Consider the following 17,006-nt stretch of genomic DNA (forward strand, 5'->3'; position numbering starts at 1 on the left):
TGTCCCCTGCATTGGCAGGCAGATTCTCAACCACTGCGCCACCAGGAAAGCCCACATTTTTTTTTTTAATTTATTTTTTTGGCCATCCTGCCGCAAGGCATGTGGGATCTTATCAATAGTTCCCCAATCAGGGATCGAAACCGCGCCCCCTGCATTGGAAGCGTGCAGTCTTAACCACTGGACTGCCAGGGAATTCCCAAAAAGTACATTTTTTTTAATTGGTGTTTCTGTGGTACACATGAATAAAATATTTGTCCTTGGTCTGTGTCATTTCCTCATTTTTAATTCTATAAATTGGTCATTTTAGGTGTCATTAATTGTTTTGTTTCAATAAATAAATACTGAAGGTGATTTAACTACCTTGTAAAAATAGCTAACTTATGAATGCTATATATTAGGCTGTGTTTTAATATGTTAATTGTTTTTAAAAATCTATCCCATCAAAACACTAACTTGTTTAAAAAGTTCAGTTTTAAAATATCACCAACCTCTGTTATAATCAGGACCGCTCAGAAGAAGAGGAGATGTAAATTAGAGAAACCCAGAATGGAAAATAAAGAAGAGATTTTTTTACCCTTAGGATAAAGGGTTCCACAATGGGAGGTGGGCTCTAAGAATCTTGAATAAGAAGATCATAGGTATGCCCAATTAAGTGGCTCTTAATAGCATTATTTTTATTTTTTCAATGCAAATTTATAATCTAGTAAACTGAAAGGCAGATGAACATTGAATTATCTGTGGAATTCTTAAGGAAGGGTCACTTTTATATGGGAAAAGATATTTCTTGTACTTTTATCTTTTGATCTATATTTTGTCATTTTGTTAATGGTGGAAAGAGAATAAACATCATTTTTTATGAACAAAATATTTTTTTCTAAGTTTGAAACCAGTATGAACCTTGCTGTAAATATTTAAGTTTTTAAAAATATAAATTAAATATTTGATTGTGCTACTAAACATATCATTTTACCTGATGGCTAGGAGGAGTCAAACATAGTCAAGAGGGGTACCTAATGAGTACCTTTAGAGAGTACATAAAGCATTTAATAACTGTAGGAAGAATGATCGTGTCTTATTTCTCAAATAAATAGAATTTTAATTTACTTATACAAGGAAGTTATTCTGTATTTACTTATTTTATGTAGAGTTTCCTACTAGAATATAAGCTCCCTGAAGGCAGGGACTATGTTTTACTCACCATCCTAGCCTCAATACCTAGAATACTGAATGTTTAGTACATAGTAGGTTTTCAGTAAGTACTTGATTAGTAAATGAATAGATGTTTATACATGTTTTTTATTGTGGTGACATATACATAATAATTAACATGTTTTAAATGGCATTTTTATATCTGGTTAGATAAAAGACACATGCTCACTATAGAAATATTTGAAACTATTATGGAACAGAAAAGTTACTTGTAGTTTGCAACTTCAAATAGCCGTTCTTTAGGAATATTTTCCTCTAATTCTTTTTTATGCAGATATATTTATAACTAAATTGAGATCACACATACACATAATACATATAGTTTTGTGCCCTGCTTTTTTAATTTAATACTTTCAAGTGAGCATTTTTCTAAATCATTAACTATTACTTGAAAACATGTTAAAAGGTTGTTAAGCGTCTAAGTGCAGTTTTGCTCAAAATTCACAGTAATAAATACATTTTACTTTGTGATTAAGACTATACATAAACATTTAATTGTATTAAAAATTGTAAAGCAGTAGTTATGAAGTGTGATGAATTCTGATTTTTTCATATGTTGTTTTTTGAAATATGCTTGTCACATCCCTCCAAACTGATTTTGCATCTCAGTAATGGGTTGCAGCCTACAGTTGGAAAAGTACAGTTCTCTTGTATGAGTATTCTGTAATTCAGTTATGCCCCTTTTATTGGACAAATTCGGTTCTTTCCATTTTTTTGCCGGTAGGTATAAGTTCTTAAAAGTGTGTTTGAGCATATTTACCAAAGTAATTTATGCTGGTTATAATAAATTGTTGCTAAAGTGTTAAAATGTAAAAGTCTTCTTTATCAGTTTGATGTATATCCTTTCAGATTTTCTTTTTTTCATGCAAAGGTGAGATACACTGTCAAATTTTTAAAATTATTTTTATGGCCCTCAGTAGAGTTTAATAACTTGGCTTACATTGGTCCTGGGCATGGGCGTTTTGTAATTTTTGTTAATTTTTTCCTCCAGTTTTACTAGGATACAATTAACACATGATATTGTGTTATGCAAAGTGTGCAAAGTGTAAAGTGACTTGCAGATTTTTCTATGCAGTCATTCACTCTCTATATCGATCTCTATACACACATTTTTTCCCCTAAACAAAAATGCTGTTATTCTAACACCTTTTAAGTTTTTTAGTTAATGTATCATGGATATCTTTTCATATCAACATGTAAAAAGTTACACCATTCTTTTGTCTTCTGCCTAGTACTCCGTTATAGGTGGATCATATTCTAACCTTTCCATTGTTAATGAAGATTTGTGTTGCTTTTTTTTTTTTTGGCCGCACCACACGGCTTGTGGAATGGTAGTTCCCCAACCAGGGATTGAACCCAGGGCCCCCAGCAGTGAAAGTGCAGAGTCCTAACCACTGGACTGCCAGGAAATTCCCAGTTTGTACTACCTTTAATAGTATATGAGGGAAAAAATTTCCCCATAGTGTTAACATTGGATATTTTCAACCTCGATTTTTGCCAGTCTGATGAGCAAAAAAATCTCTTTTATAATTTGAATGTATTGGATTAGCATCTTTTCATATGCTTATTGGCGATTTATGTGTCTTCTGCTAATGCTTGCTTATATCCTTTGTGGATTTTTCTATTTATTATTGATTTGTAGGAAATCTTTATGTATTATGTTTATTAGCCTCTTGAGTATTATATGTTGCAAATGGCTTCTCCCAGTCTATAAATCATCTTTGAAACTTTATTATGGAATCTTTTTCTATATAGAAGTTTAACTTTTTGTACTTGATCAAATCAGCTTTTTGTTTTCTTTATGGATTCTGGGATTTGTATCATGTTTTAAAGGGTATAACTGACCTTCTCCACTTACTTTCTTATATTTTCCTCTATACTTACAGCTTTTCTTGTTTGTTCATTGAGAATTAATTTTTGTATTTTTTGTATTACATTTGGCTACTTAAAGTTGATATAATTATTACTTCTGATAACTAAACAACTCATAATAAGGAAGATTAGTGAGTTTCTTTTTTGTGACTTTTTAAAAAAATTTTTACACGTTTATTTTTATTTTTTTGGCTGCACTGTGTGATATGTGGCATCTTAGTTCCCTGACCAGGGATCGAACCCACGCCCCCTGCTTTGGAAGCGCCGAGTGTTAACCACTGGACCACCAGGGAAGTCCCAATCAGTGAGTTTCTGAAGGGAGTTCTAATTTTGTTAAAATGCTTGATTTGATGGTAAATACAGTTGGTTTGAGCATGAATCTAAGCTTTCTAAGGAGTTGGAGTAAGGGTAGATATTTTTTGGATAGGAAAACGTTTAAACAAAAGTGCAGATTTCTCAGCAGGCTTCACGGCCAATCAAGTTCATTTGAAACATAACAGTAGGTTATTTGACAAATTGTTGCCTTGCTGACATTTTCTCTCTTAGACTATAAGGGGAAAATATTTATATATTTGTATGAGAAAAAATCTTGAAGGGTATAGACCAAATTATTAGCAATGATTTTCTCTGGATGGAGAGATTTCAGATATATTTAATTTTTTTTTCTACTTACTGTGTTTTACATTTTTATCACTAAAAATGATATTTGTTTAGGGACATCCCTGGTGTCACAGTGGTTAAGAATCCGCCTGCCAATGCAGGGGACACGGGTTCGATCCCTGGTCCGGCAAGATCCTGCATGCTGTGGAGCACCTAAGCCCGTGTGCCACAACTACTGAGCCTGTGCTCTAGAGCCCATGAGCCACAACTACTGAGGCCACATGCCACAACTGCTGAAGCCCACATGCCTAGAGCCCGTGCTCCGCAACAAGAGAAGCCACCACAATGAGAAGCCCGTGCACCGCATTGAAGAGTAGCCCCCGATCACTGCAGCTAGAGAAAGCCCGTGCACAGCAACGAAGGCCCAATGCAATAAAAAAAAAAAAAATGTTATTTGTTTAGTAAAAATAATATAGCGGGGAGGTAAAGAATGCAATGAAGGATACTGCTACTCTGGATCTATTTATAGCCAATAAGGAAGAATTGCTTGGTGGATAGAAATGAAAGAAACCTTTGGAGACAACGTGACCGTATCATTATATAGTTTGTTATAGCTGGGGTAGAGAATTCTAGAAGTGGTCACATATATACATACTCTAGATTGTAGGAATAAAACTTATAAAAAGTAAACAAAAATATATATTGTCATGACCTTATGACCTGAGACTAGGAAAGGTGGGAAGAACACAAAAATAATTGTACAATTATACAATTACAGATTATAACGAGTTTTTTAAAAGGCAAAAGCAAATAAAACTACTTTGACTCCACTTGGAGCAATCTTAGCTCAGGTTTTAAAAGGACATTTATAGAAGATGAATATATAAAAGTGACACAAACATTTAAGTGTATCAGAAGAGCTGAAATCCGGAAATCACAGATGTGAGGAATATGCTAAAGATAATTATAAAATCTTACAGTTATATTCAGAACCAATAATAAGGAAGATACATGCTTACTTAATATTAACAGCTCTTATTTGGTTTCCATGTTTTCTGTCAAGGAGAACAATCTTTATGCTGTAACAACAACAAAAAATTACCTAGTAAAGGAGAATTAAAGTCCAGTATAGGTGAAATTAATTAAGGAGGCATCTAACTGCTCAATAGAACTTTTTTTCATAACCTGAACTAGTTATATCTGAGGATGCTGTGCATACTTGTAGGTGAGAAAGCTAAACTTTGAGGAATTATTGGGAATAAGAAGAATGGAAGTGAGCAACAGGTAAGGACATTGACAGCATGTTGATCAAATTCAGAAATGACACAAAGCTTGTTGGACTTTTATGCAAGAAATGAAAACAATTTGTAAGTCCATAGCAACAAGCACTTAACAGATTGGTTTAAATAAGAAATTTAGTATAACTAAATATGTAATCCTGCATTTGGGTTAAAAAAAAAAACGAGTTGAAGAATTGATGAAAAAGGATAAATAGCCTTGTGGGAGTATTTATGACAAAGGAAATTTCCCTGTTGGTAAACTTAATATGAATCAGCAGCATGATTTGCCTGCCAAAATTTGATTATTATGGTTTTCTGAACAAGGGAAGTTAGTTAGGCCACACCTAGCCTGTATCCAGATTTAGGTACCACATTTGAGGAAATTGGCATAAGTCCCAATGACAGCAGTATCAGGCATTTGTGGTGTAGAAAAAGAAGTAGACAATGTGAACCATAAAGTAGCTCTGGTACCAAAGATTATAGAAAAACAACTTTCAAACCAACAGAAGGAAGAATTTTCTAGTGCTTAGAAAATAACAGGCTGCCTTGAGAGGCATTGGTTTGTGTGTGTAGAGTTTGAGCAAGGCTAGTTTACTACCCAAGTAAAGTTGATACAGAGGGTGTTAAAATTCAAACGACTTTTTTTTTTTTGGCTGTGTTGGGTCTTTAGTTGCTGCGTGGGGCTTTCTCTAGTTGTGAGGAGCGGGGGCTACTCTTTGTTGTGGTGCGCGGGCTTCTCATTGCGGTGGCTTCTCTTGTTGTAGAGGGCGGGCTTCAGTAGTTGTGGCTTGTGGGCTCTAGAGCGCAGGCTTAGTAGTCATGGCGCATGGGCTTAGTTGCTCTGTGGCAAGTGGGATCTTCCCGGACCAGGAATCGAACCCGTGTCCCCTGCATTGGCAGGCAGATTCTTAACCACTGCACCACCAGGGAAGTCCTTAAATGACTTTTGAATGTATTGGTTTTGCATTTTTTTCATATGCTATTCATCATTTGTATATCTTCCTTGGAGAATATCCACTCAAACCCTTTACTATTTTTTACTTGGGTTATTTGTCATTTATTATTGAGTTGTAAAAGTTTTTTATATATTCTGGATACAAGTCCCTTATCAGATATATGATTTGTAAATATTTTCTCCCATCCTGTGGGTGTTTCACTTCCTTGATAGTATCATTTGCAGCACAAAAGTTTAAAATGTTTTATATAGTCCAGTTTACATATGTACAGGCATACCTTGGAGATATTGCAGATTTGGTTCCAGACCACTGCAATAAAGCAAATATTTCAGTAAAGCAAGTCACATAAATTTTTTGGTTTCCAAGTGCATGTAAAAGTTAACGTTTATACTACCCTGTACTCTATTAAGTATGCAATAGCATTATATCTAAAAAACAATGTACATACCTTAATTAAAAAATACTGTATTGCTAAAAAATGCTAACCATCACCTGAGCCTTCAGCGATTTTTAATCTTTTTGCTGGTGGAGGGTCTTGCCTTGATGTTGATGGCTCCTGACTGATCAGCTGGTGGCTGCTGAAGGTTGGGGTGGCTGTGGCAATTTTTAAAAATAAGACAGCCATGAAGTTTGCCACATCAGTTGACTCTTCCTTTTACAAACAATTTCTCTGTAGCATGCAGTGCTATTTGATAGCATTTTATCTATGGTGGAACTTTTTCAAATTTGGAGTCAATACTCTCAAACCCTGACACTGCTTTATCAACTAAGTTTACATAATATTCTAAATCCTGTGTTGTCATTTCAACAGTCTTCACAACAACTTCACCAGGAGTGGTTTCCATCTCAAGAGTAGGTTCCACTTTCTTTATGCATTCATAAGAAGAACTCCTCATCAAAGTTTTATCATGAGGTTACAGTAATTCAGTCACATCTTCAGGCTCTACTTCTAATCTAGTTCTCTTGCTCTTTCTACCACATCTGCAGTTATTTCCTCCACTAAAGTCTTGAACCTGTCAAAGTCATCCCTGAGGGTTGGAATCAAGTTCTTCCAGAGTTCTGTTAATGTTGATATTTTGACGTCTTCCCATGAATCACACATGTTCTTAATGGCATCTAGAATGGTGAATCCTTTCCAGAAGGTTTTCAATTTACTTTGCTCAGATCCATCAGAGGTATTGCTATCTATAGCAGCTATAGACTTAAGAAATGTATTTCTTAAATAGTAAGACTTGAAAGTCAATATTACTCCTTGATTCGTGGGCTGTAGAAGAGATGTGTGTTAGCAGGCATGAAAATAACATTAATCTTGTATATCTCCATCAGAGCTCTTGGGTGACCAGGTACATTGTCAAAGAGCAGTAATATTTTGAAAGGAATCTTTATTCTGAGCAGTAGGTCCCAACAGTGTGCTTAAAATATTCAGTAACCCATGTTGTAAACAGAAGTGCTGTCATCCAGGCTTTGTTGTTCCGTTTATAGAGCACAGGCAGGATAGATTTAGCGTAAGTCTTAAGGGCCCTAGGATTTTAAAGGCTACTGCAAGGTTATTAATTGGCCTAATTTCAATATTCTCATGTCTCAGGGAATTAGGAGGCCCAAGGAGAGTGGGGGAGAGAGGTGACCGGCCAACTGGTGGAGCAATCAGGACACACACAACATTAGTAAGTTTGCTGTCTTATATGGTTCATGGCACTCCAAAACAATTACAACAGTAACATCAAAAATCACTGATCACAGACCATCATAACACAATATTAATGAAATATTGCAAGAATTACCAAAATGTGACAGTGACACGAAGTGAGCATATGCTGTTGGAAAAAATGGCACTGATAGACTTGCTTGACTCAAACAAGGTTGCCACAAACTTTCAATTTGTAAAAATAAGCAGTATCTGGGAAGTGCAGTGAAGCAAAGCCCAATAAAGTGAGGTATGCCTGTATTTTTTCTTTTACTTGTGCTTTTGGTGTTGCCTAAGTTAAGTTCACAAGGATTTACTCCTGTGTTTTCTCCTAAGGGTTTTATAGTTTTAGCTCTTACATTTAGCTCTGTGATCCATTTTGAGTTAATTTTTGTGTATGGTAGGGGTAAGGGTCCAACTTCATTCTTTTGCATGTGGATATCCAGTTGTCCTAGCACCATTTGTTGAAAAGACTGTTCTCTTCCCCACTGAATTGTCTTAACACTCGAATTTTTAAATAGTATAACTTTTATTTTTAATAAGAAATATCAATATAATAACTATGGAAGATGAGAAACTAATGCATAATTCTACCACCCTTGCACAACTTCACTATTTTGTGTATTCCCTTCTAGTCCCCATCCCATAAACATATACATTTTATACAGTTGCAATCATAATGTGCTAATTATATATATTGCCTTTTTCACTTAGTATATGAATATGATACACACTTTCCATATTACTGTATAGATTTCCAAATTATTTTTTGTTGTTGCCTAAATGTTCCATCTGCAGGCTCTTACATAATTTAATAAATCAGTCCCTTATTTTAGATATTAGGGTTTACTCTAATTTTTTATTACTTAAATAACATTGTAATGATAATCTTTGTGCATAACCTATTAGGCTACTGTTGGATAATTTCCTTAGATAATTTTCTGGAAGGATTTATTCCAACAAATATTGAAAACCAACTAGAGACTAGCTATATAACTTTGATTTGGGGAATCCTGGGTTGCATGTGTTGTAGTTGTTGGCTCATTTAAGATAACAGTAGCAGCTGATACCTCTGACTGTGGTTCAGGCAATGTGCCAAATAGTTTGTGTGTGTAGTTATATTTAATTATCCTACAAATTCTATTAGATAAGGTATTCAAGGCCAAAGTTTGATAACTTGTCCAAAATTGTATAACTAATAAATGGCAAAAATGGCATACAGGACTGTGTGGCTGCAAAACTCCACTGGCTCCCAGACTGGACATAAACAATTATAATGGCAAGATTCTTACAGAGTAGGCTCTATTAGGTTAGGTATTTTGTGCAGAAGTTCTCTGAATACACATGACTTGTTAAGTACGAATGCATTATTGGCCCAAAGGTTGTTTTTAAAAAATAGGAATTAAGACTGATTTTTCTCTGTAGATTTAATGATTCATTATTCTTGGACCCCATGAACTAATCATTTTGTATTATTTCCATTTGTGTAGTGTTGCCATTCCAAATGGTCTAGAGAGCATGCATAACCAATATAGAAATTGTTTCTTGACTCAATGCAATAAAAAAGAAAATGGAAAAGGGATTAGAAATCTTTGATACTTCAATGTAAATCAAAATTTCCTGATATCTTAAATATATAAATTTTAGTATTTGGGGGAGAATATACACAATAGCACTTCTGATCAAGACATCTAGGTCCTATATAATGTATATTTAATTAATAGTGTTCAGCTGTTAGTAGCTATTTCAATTGTAGAATTATTAAATGTGTTTAGTATTTGAAATAATTGCCTACAAGTCATAATTATTGCTCTAGCCTGAAATATAAAGAGGCAAATCAGAATTACAAGAATAAAATGATGCTTGAAAAGAAACATTAATTTTGAAATGCTAATAGTCTGAAAAAAATGGCTCTGCCACGTTCAGAGATAAGTTTTCTTTAAAGCATGAGAATGCCACTTCTTTATAGAAATTCTTGTTGCAGGTTTCTGTTTTCACAGTCTTTCAGTACATCAAACTACGTAAAGTCTCTCCTTGATTTTCATCCAAAGAGGCTCTTTTCTTAAGATGGCGACTGGAGTAATTCGTATGCCCTAGACAGAAGAATGAGCCTCTTCAGTCTGGTGGAATGATATTTTCATCAAGGTGTAGCTTCAAGAGGGATCACATATAACTGTGAGGGAAGAAGGGTACATTTATTTTGCTGAAGAAGTCCATTTCACCAAATGCCAATTCCCTGAATTTGCTTCTTTTTAACTAGAGTTAGTTGATCGGTTTTCATATTTTTAAGTAACATTTCAAAGAATATTCAATTTGTTTCTCCTCTAATTCCTTGCTGCCGTTAAGGAGGTGGACAGAGAAAAACTTTTCATATTCAGGAATATAATTGCAATGAATATATTCTTTATCAGTGGAGAATTTGGAGACTTTAGGCCTAGTCCTCTTCCTTTCTCTGCCTCTCAGTCTCTGGTGACATTAGCGGGGATTTAGGGCAAACAAATTGAATGTTCCTTTAAATGCTATTATGAAGACAAATCCTATCAACTCAAGACTTAAGGTGAATTCAGTGAATTGGCCTTTAGATAAAATGATTTTTGGTAAATTTACTTTTGGCCAATGACTCAGAGCTCACCTAACCAGCCAGATCAACTGAATTAATCCTAATAATGACGTGGCAGATGCTCCAGGTGTATTATTTTCATATCCTCAAGATTGAGAATTTTCATGATGACAGATCACAAAACAGGCTATCAAACTTAACATGAACGATGGCCTAGTAAAAGCAATTAGATGACCTTTTCTATCTTCTATGATGATAGACTTCTACACCTTGAGCCTTTCACTCTCACTGGAGCTCAAGCCCATATTTCTAAGAGAACATAGGAAGCATAGTCACTTTTCTTTTTAGTACATCCAAATCAAGATTCTGCCTCTTTCCTCACCAAATAGCACCTCTTTAGAATTTCTAAAGACTCAGTCATCTCATTCTTTTCCATCCCCACGTCTATTCAGTTATTCCCCACTTTCATTCTGTCATTTTTTCGAAATGTCACAGAGTCTCTATTCTTATTGCAACCACCTTAGTTCAGGTCTTCATTTTTATGCCTTTTAGTTGTTTTCCTGCTTACATCCTTCTCTCTGGTAGTAGGTTAAATTTACACTGCTTTCATCATGTCTCTCTCTGAGGTAATCCCAGGAACTCTGCAAAATTCACTAGCTAACCTCTCTGTCTCAATGTGTAGGATGTTTTGTCAGAAGAGCGATGATCCAGTAGTGCTTTTCTTGTTAACTTGACATCTACCTGCTGTCTGAACAAAAGGCATCTTATTCTCATTTTTTCTACTTAGATGACTTCTAGATGTGATCCTTTGCATGGTACTTGTGATCCTAGCCTATTGCCTTCTCCTGATGTGATACACAAGAACCCTGTTGCCTATTTCAGACATTCAACAAGCATTTGATTTTTATCTAATTCCATGCTCTCAATTTATCAAGTAATCTAATTTCTCAGGCTTCAGTTAGATATCATTAAGATCTCTTCCCTTACCACTGGCACCATCACCCCCGCCCCCTCAAGATTGGGTTAGACATCTCACCCATGTTCAGTACAGTATATATCTCACTATTTTGAAATAGCTAGTTTTTTTTTTCCAGATATAATTGACATATAACAGTTTCAGATGGACAGTGTAATTCAATGTTTGTATATATTGAAAAATGATGACAGTAAGTCTGGTTAACATTCATCACCATACATAATTACAATTGTTTTTTTTCTTGCAATGAGAACTTTTAAGATCTACTCTCTTAACAACTTTGAAATGTACAGTATGGTACTAGTACAGTCACCATGCTGTACATTACATCCCCCCGACTTTATTTTATAACTGGAAGTTTGTACCTTTGACTCCTTTCACCCACTTCTTCCACCCTCACCCCCAGCCTCTGGCAACCACCAAATCTTTTTTTTTTTATTTTTTAATTTTTATTTATTTATTTATTTTTGGCTGTGTTGGGTCTTCGTTTCTGTGTGAGGGCTTTCTCCAGTTGCAGCAAGCGGGGGCCACTCTTCATCGCAGTGCGCGGGCCTCTCACTATCGCGGCCTCTCTTGTTGCGGAGCACAGGCTCCAGACGCGCAGGCTCAGTAGTTGTGGCTCACGGGCCTAGTTGCTCCGCGGCATGTGGGATCTTGCTAGACCAGGGCTCGAACCCGTGTCCCCTGCATTGGTAGGCAGATTCTCAACCACTGCGCCACCAGGGAAGCCCCCACCAAATCTTTTATGAGAGTTCGGTTTTTAATTTTTTTTAGAGTCCACGTAAAAGTGAGATCATAGGATATTTGTCTTTGTCTGACTTATTTCACGTAACATAATGCCCTCAAGGTCCGTTAATATTGTTGCAAATGGCAGTATTCCTTCTTTTTTATGGCTGAATAGCACTCCATTATATATATATATATATATATATATATATATATATATATATATACTACATTTTCTTTATCCATTCATCCATTGATGAACACTTAGGTTACTATCATGTCTTGGCTATTGTAAATCATGCTACAGTGAACATGAGGGTGCAGATATCTTTTTGAGTTAGTGTTTTCATTTTTATTTTTTTGAGGAATCTCCATGCTGTTTTCCATAGTGGCTATACCAATTTACACTCCCACCAACAGCGCACAAGAGTTCCTTTTTCTTCACATCCTTGCCAACACTTGTTATTTAGTGTCTTTTAGATAATAGCCATTCTAACAAGTATGATATCTCATTGTGGTTTTGATTTGCATTTCCCTGATGATTAGTGATGTTGAGCATTTTTTCATGTACCTGTTGACTATCTGTATGTCTCCTTTGGAAAAACGTATGTTAAGATCCTCTACCCATTTTAAAAATCACATTGGTTTTTTTGCTATTGAGTTGTATGTTTTGGAATATGAACACCTTGTCAGATATGTGATTTGAAAATACTTTCTCCCATTCAGTAGTTTGCCTTTTCATTTTGTTGCTGTGCAGAAGATTTTTAGTTTGATGTAGTGCCACTTGTTTATTTTTGCTTTTGTTGCCTTTGCTTTTGGTATCAAATCCAAAAAATCATTGCCACGACCAATGCCAAGGAACTTACTGCCTATGTTTTCTTCTAGGAGTTTTATGGTTTCAGGTCTTATGTTCAAGTCTTAATCAATTTTGAGTTAATTTCTATGTATGGTATAAGATAATGGTCCAGTTTCACAGTTTTTTTTTTTTTTTTAAGTTTTTCCCTTTTTTAAAAAAATTTTTTTATTTTTTGGCTGCACCGTGCAACATGTGGGATCTTAGTTCCCCGACCAGGGATCGAACCCACACCGCCTGCATTGGAAGCATGGAGTCTTTAACCACTGGACCACCAGGGAAGTCCCAGTTTCAGAGTTTTGTTTGTTTTTACCTTCGCCACCAGAAAGTAAAGTTCTTGAGGTCAGGCACTACGGAATTTTCACTCTAGCACAATGTGTGGCAGTTCTTGTGTACTTGTGAAATTGTTATTGAATAAATGAATTAATTCAGCAAACATTTATTGAGGACTCAACTATGTGACAGACACGGTGATGTACATGTCATTGAAAAAGGCAGATATGGTTTCTGCCTTTATGATCTGGTGGGAAAGGCAAATGCTAAACAAATGGCCAATTAGGGTAGTCTGGTAGACACCATCAATTCCTTCCCTTTATATCCATGCATACTATTTTTCATGTCAAGAAGTAGAGTCTAGTTCTCCTCACCTTGAGTCTGAACTGTCCTCAGTTCCTTGACCAAAACAATGTGGCAGAAGTGATGTTTTGGAACTTTTGAGACCAAGTCTTAAGAAGCCTTGCAGTTTCTACTTGGGTCTCTTAGAATGTTTTCTCTTGGAATGATCCCTCTCAAAACCCAGCCACTATATTGTGAGAAACTGAAGCCACATGGAGAGGGTTTGTGTAGGCACTCAGTCCTAGCTGAGCTTTGATAACATCAACTTGCCATGTGAGAGAGCCCTCTTGGACAGCTAGTCCAGTTGAGCCTTTAGATGACTTCATTCTCCAGGACCATCTGACTACAACCACTTGTGAGAAGATCAGGTGAGAACTACACAGCTAAGCCTTGTCCACCCACAGACTCTTGAGAGAGAATGAATTGTTTAAAGCAGCTAAATTTAGGGGTGGACATGAACAGGAATAAAGGGAAAACCTAATTTAGATGATCAGAGAAGCCAACCTATAATTGTTTAATAATGTTTTGTCTTTCCTGCTCAACTATACATTTCATGAAGGCAGAGACTATATCTGTCCTGTTCTTAACTGTATCCCCAGTACATGGCATATATGCTTAATACCTGCTGAAGTAACGGTGAAGAACTTTTACTAGATTCTCAAAGAAGTCTATAACTACAAAAAGGTTAAATTTACTTCATTAGCAGAAAAACATTCCTCCTTGTCCATCTTGTATAGCAATGCTTCATTCTATTCAAGCACAAAATTCCAGGTTTTCTGGACTGACTAAATACCCTACACCCAGGACTCAGGTGATTGGGGCATTATTTTCCTTCCAAAGATTATGGCTGAGCACTAGGCCTTTGAACAACTTTGGGAACTTAATCATGATGGGGCACATCACATACACAGATGAGGTTAGGCAGATGATGAGAGGGACTGATGCCAAAGAGCACAGAAGTGGGCCTACTTACTGGAAGAAAACTAAGGCTCAGATGAAGTCTGTTATTCTATCATATCCTCTATAACCCTTACCTATTTTATTTTCTATTATTCCCCACATGAACTGTCTGCCTAATTTCATTTTAGTATGGTCCAGGAAGTAATTCTTTTTTTTTTTTTTTTTTTAAAAGAGTGACTTTTTTTTTTTAAATTTTTATTTATTTATTTATGGCTGTGTTGGGTCTTCGTTTCTGTGCGAGGGCTTTCTCTAGTTGTGGCAAGCGGGGGCCACTCTTCATCGCGGTGCGCAGGCCTCTCACTATCGCGGCCTCTCTTGTTGCGGAGCACAGGCTCCAGATGCGCAGGCTCAGTAATTGTGGCTCACGGGCCCAGCTGCTCCGCGGCATGTGGGATCTTCCCAGACCAGGGCTCGAACCCGTGTCCCCTGCATTGGCAGGCGGATTCTCGACCACTGTGCCACCAGGGAAGCCCAGGAAGTAATTCTTTACTCAGGTTTTACTTAACATTGCTTCTTCCTCACACACCATTCTTATTCCCACCTTTGTGTCTTTCTTTGCATGTGTCTTTCCCCTTCCCTTGATTAGCCTTTCCTCTCCTTTCTGCTTATATATATCTTTTGGGAGCTATTTTAAGTCTACTTCCTCTCTGAAAAGTTCCTGGAAGATTCCAATTTAAGTATATCTCTCTTCCCTGAGATTTTTTTTTTACTTTACATGAAGTTTACTACCTTTTTAAAAAAATTAATTTGTTTATTTATCTTTGGCTGCGTTGGGTCTTCGTTGCTGCGCATAGGCTTTCTTTAGTTGAGGCGAGCGGGGGCTACTCTTCCTTGAGGTGCGCGGGCTTCTCATTGCGGTGGCTTCTCTTGTTGCGGAGCACGGGCTCTAGGTGCACAGGCTTCAGTAGTTGTGGTGTGCAGGCTCAGTAGTTGTGGCTCACGGGCTCTAGAGCGCAGGCTCAGGAGTTGTGGCGCATGGGCTTAGTTGCTCTGCGGCATGTGGGATCTTCCCGGACCAGGAATTGAACCCGTGTCCCCTGCATTGGTAGGCGGATTCTTAACCACTGCGCCACCAGGGAAGTCCCAATTTTGCCTATTTTTAAGTTGAGTTGTTTGTCTTTCTTGTTACTGAGTTGGATAACAGTCTTTTTTAATTTAATTAATTAATTGATTTATTTATTTTTGGCTGCATTGGGTCTTCGTTGCTGAGTGCGGGGCTTCCCTAGTTGCAGCAAGTGGGGGCTACTCTTCATTGCAGTGCACGGACTTCTCATTGCGGTGGCCTCTCCCATTGCAGAACACGGGCTCTAGGCTTGTGGGCTTCAATAGTTGTGGCTTACGGGCTCCAGAGTGCAGGCTCAGCAGTTGTGGCACACGGGCCCAGTTGCTGTGCGGCATGTGGGATCTTCCTGGACCAGGGCTTGAACCCGTGTCCCCTTCCTGAACCAGGGCTCAAACCCGTGTCCCCCGCACCGGCAGGCAGATTTGTAACCACTGCACCACCAGGGAAGCCCGTGGATAACAGTCGTCGTTTGCGAATATTTTCTTCTGTTGGGTGAATTGTCTATCCTTTTTTTTTTTTTCCTTCTTTTTTTATTAGCTGCGCCATGCGGCTTGTGGGATCTTAGTTCCCCAACCAGGGATTGAACGTGGGCCCTCGGGAGTGAAAGCACAGAGTCCTAACCACTGGACCGCCAGGGAATTCCCTATCTATCCTTTTTTTAAAATGGTGTTTTGAGAGAGCAGAATTTTTAAAATTTGATATCAGTTTTTTCTTTTATTGTTACTGCTTTCTTGCTCTAAGAAATCTTTGCCTATCCCAAAGTTGCAAAGATACCGCTTTTAGCCTTATGTTTAGGTCTCTGATCCATTACAGGTTAATTATTGTGTTCAGTGTGAGGTAGAGATTGAGGTTCACTTTTTTTCATATGGATATTCAGTTGTTCTGACATGATTGTTGAAAAGATTTTCCATTTCCCATCGGATTGCTTTGTTGCTTTTCTTGAAAATCAGTTGATTAGACAAATAAGTTTTTTTTTTTCATTTTTCTCTGTTTTGTGATCTGTTTGTCTTTTTATATGCCAGGATCATGCTGACTTGATTACTGTAATTTCATACTAAGTCTTGAAATAAGGTAATGTAAGTCTTCCAACTTTGTTTTTCTTTCTCAAGATTGCTTTGGATTTTTTAAGGTCTTTTGCATTTCCATATGAATTTTAGAATCAAGCTGTCTATTTCTGCAGTATTCCTGGTAGGGATATGCATGGGATTGCATTTAATATACACAGATCAATTTAGGAAGAATAGAAATCTTACTAATGGTGAGGCTTCCAACCCATGAACATTATATATATATCTATATATTTAGTTTTCAGTATAGAGGTCTTGCATGACTTCTGTTAATTTATTCTTAACTGATTTGTTTTTTGAAATGATTGTAAATACAATTAAAAAAATACTATTTTCCCAATTATGTACTACTAGTATCTAAAAATACAACTGATTTTTTAAAATATGTATCTTACAACTGATTTTTGCATGTTGACCTTGTATCCTGTAACATACAACTATTAGGTTTAGTAATTGTTTTATATATTCTTTAGGATTTTCTGTGTACCCAAATTATGTCATTTGTGAGCAGGTACAGTTTTACTTCTTCCATTCCAATCCTTGTGCTTTTTTTCCCCCTTGTCTTATTACACTGTCTAAAACCAC

The 17,006-nt window shown here is 36.6% G+C and overlaps 1 protein-coding gene and 1 pseudogene across 3 annotated transcripts in view; both read left to right on the top strand.

The window, feature by feature from the left end:
- The window catches only part of PPM1E (protein phosphatase, Mg2+/Mn2+ dependent 1E), a 201,642-nt gene that overhangs the window by 26,062 nt on the left and 158,574 nt on the right, over positions 1–17,006 (top strand). The window lies entirely within an intron of this gene.
- LOC309649739 (synaptosomal-associated protein 23 pseudogene) overlaps positions 1–17,006 on the top strand; it is a 424,755-nt pseudogene that overhangs the window by 13,782 nt on the left and 393,967 nt on the right. The window lies entirely within an intron of this gene.

Source organism: Balaenoptera physalus, assembly GCF_965194825.1.
Source record: "Balaenoptera physalus genome assembly, chromosome: 20".
Taxonomy (NCBI): domain Eukaryota; kingdom Metazoa; phylum Chordata; class Mammalia; order Artiodactyla; family Balaenopteridae; genus Balaenoptera; species Balaenoptera physalus.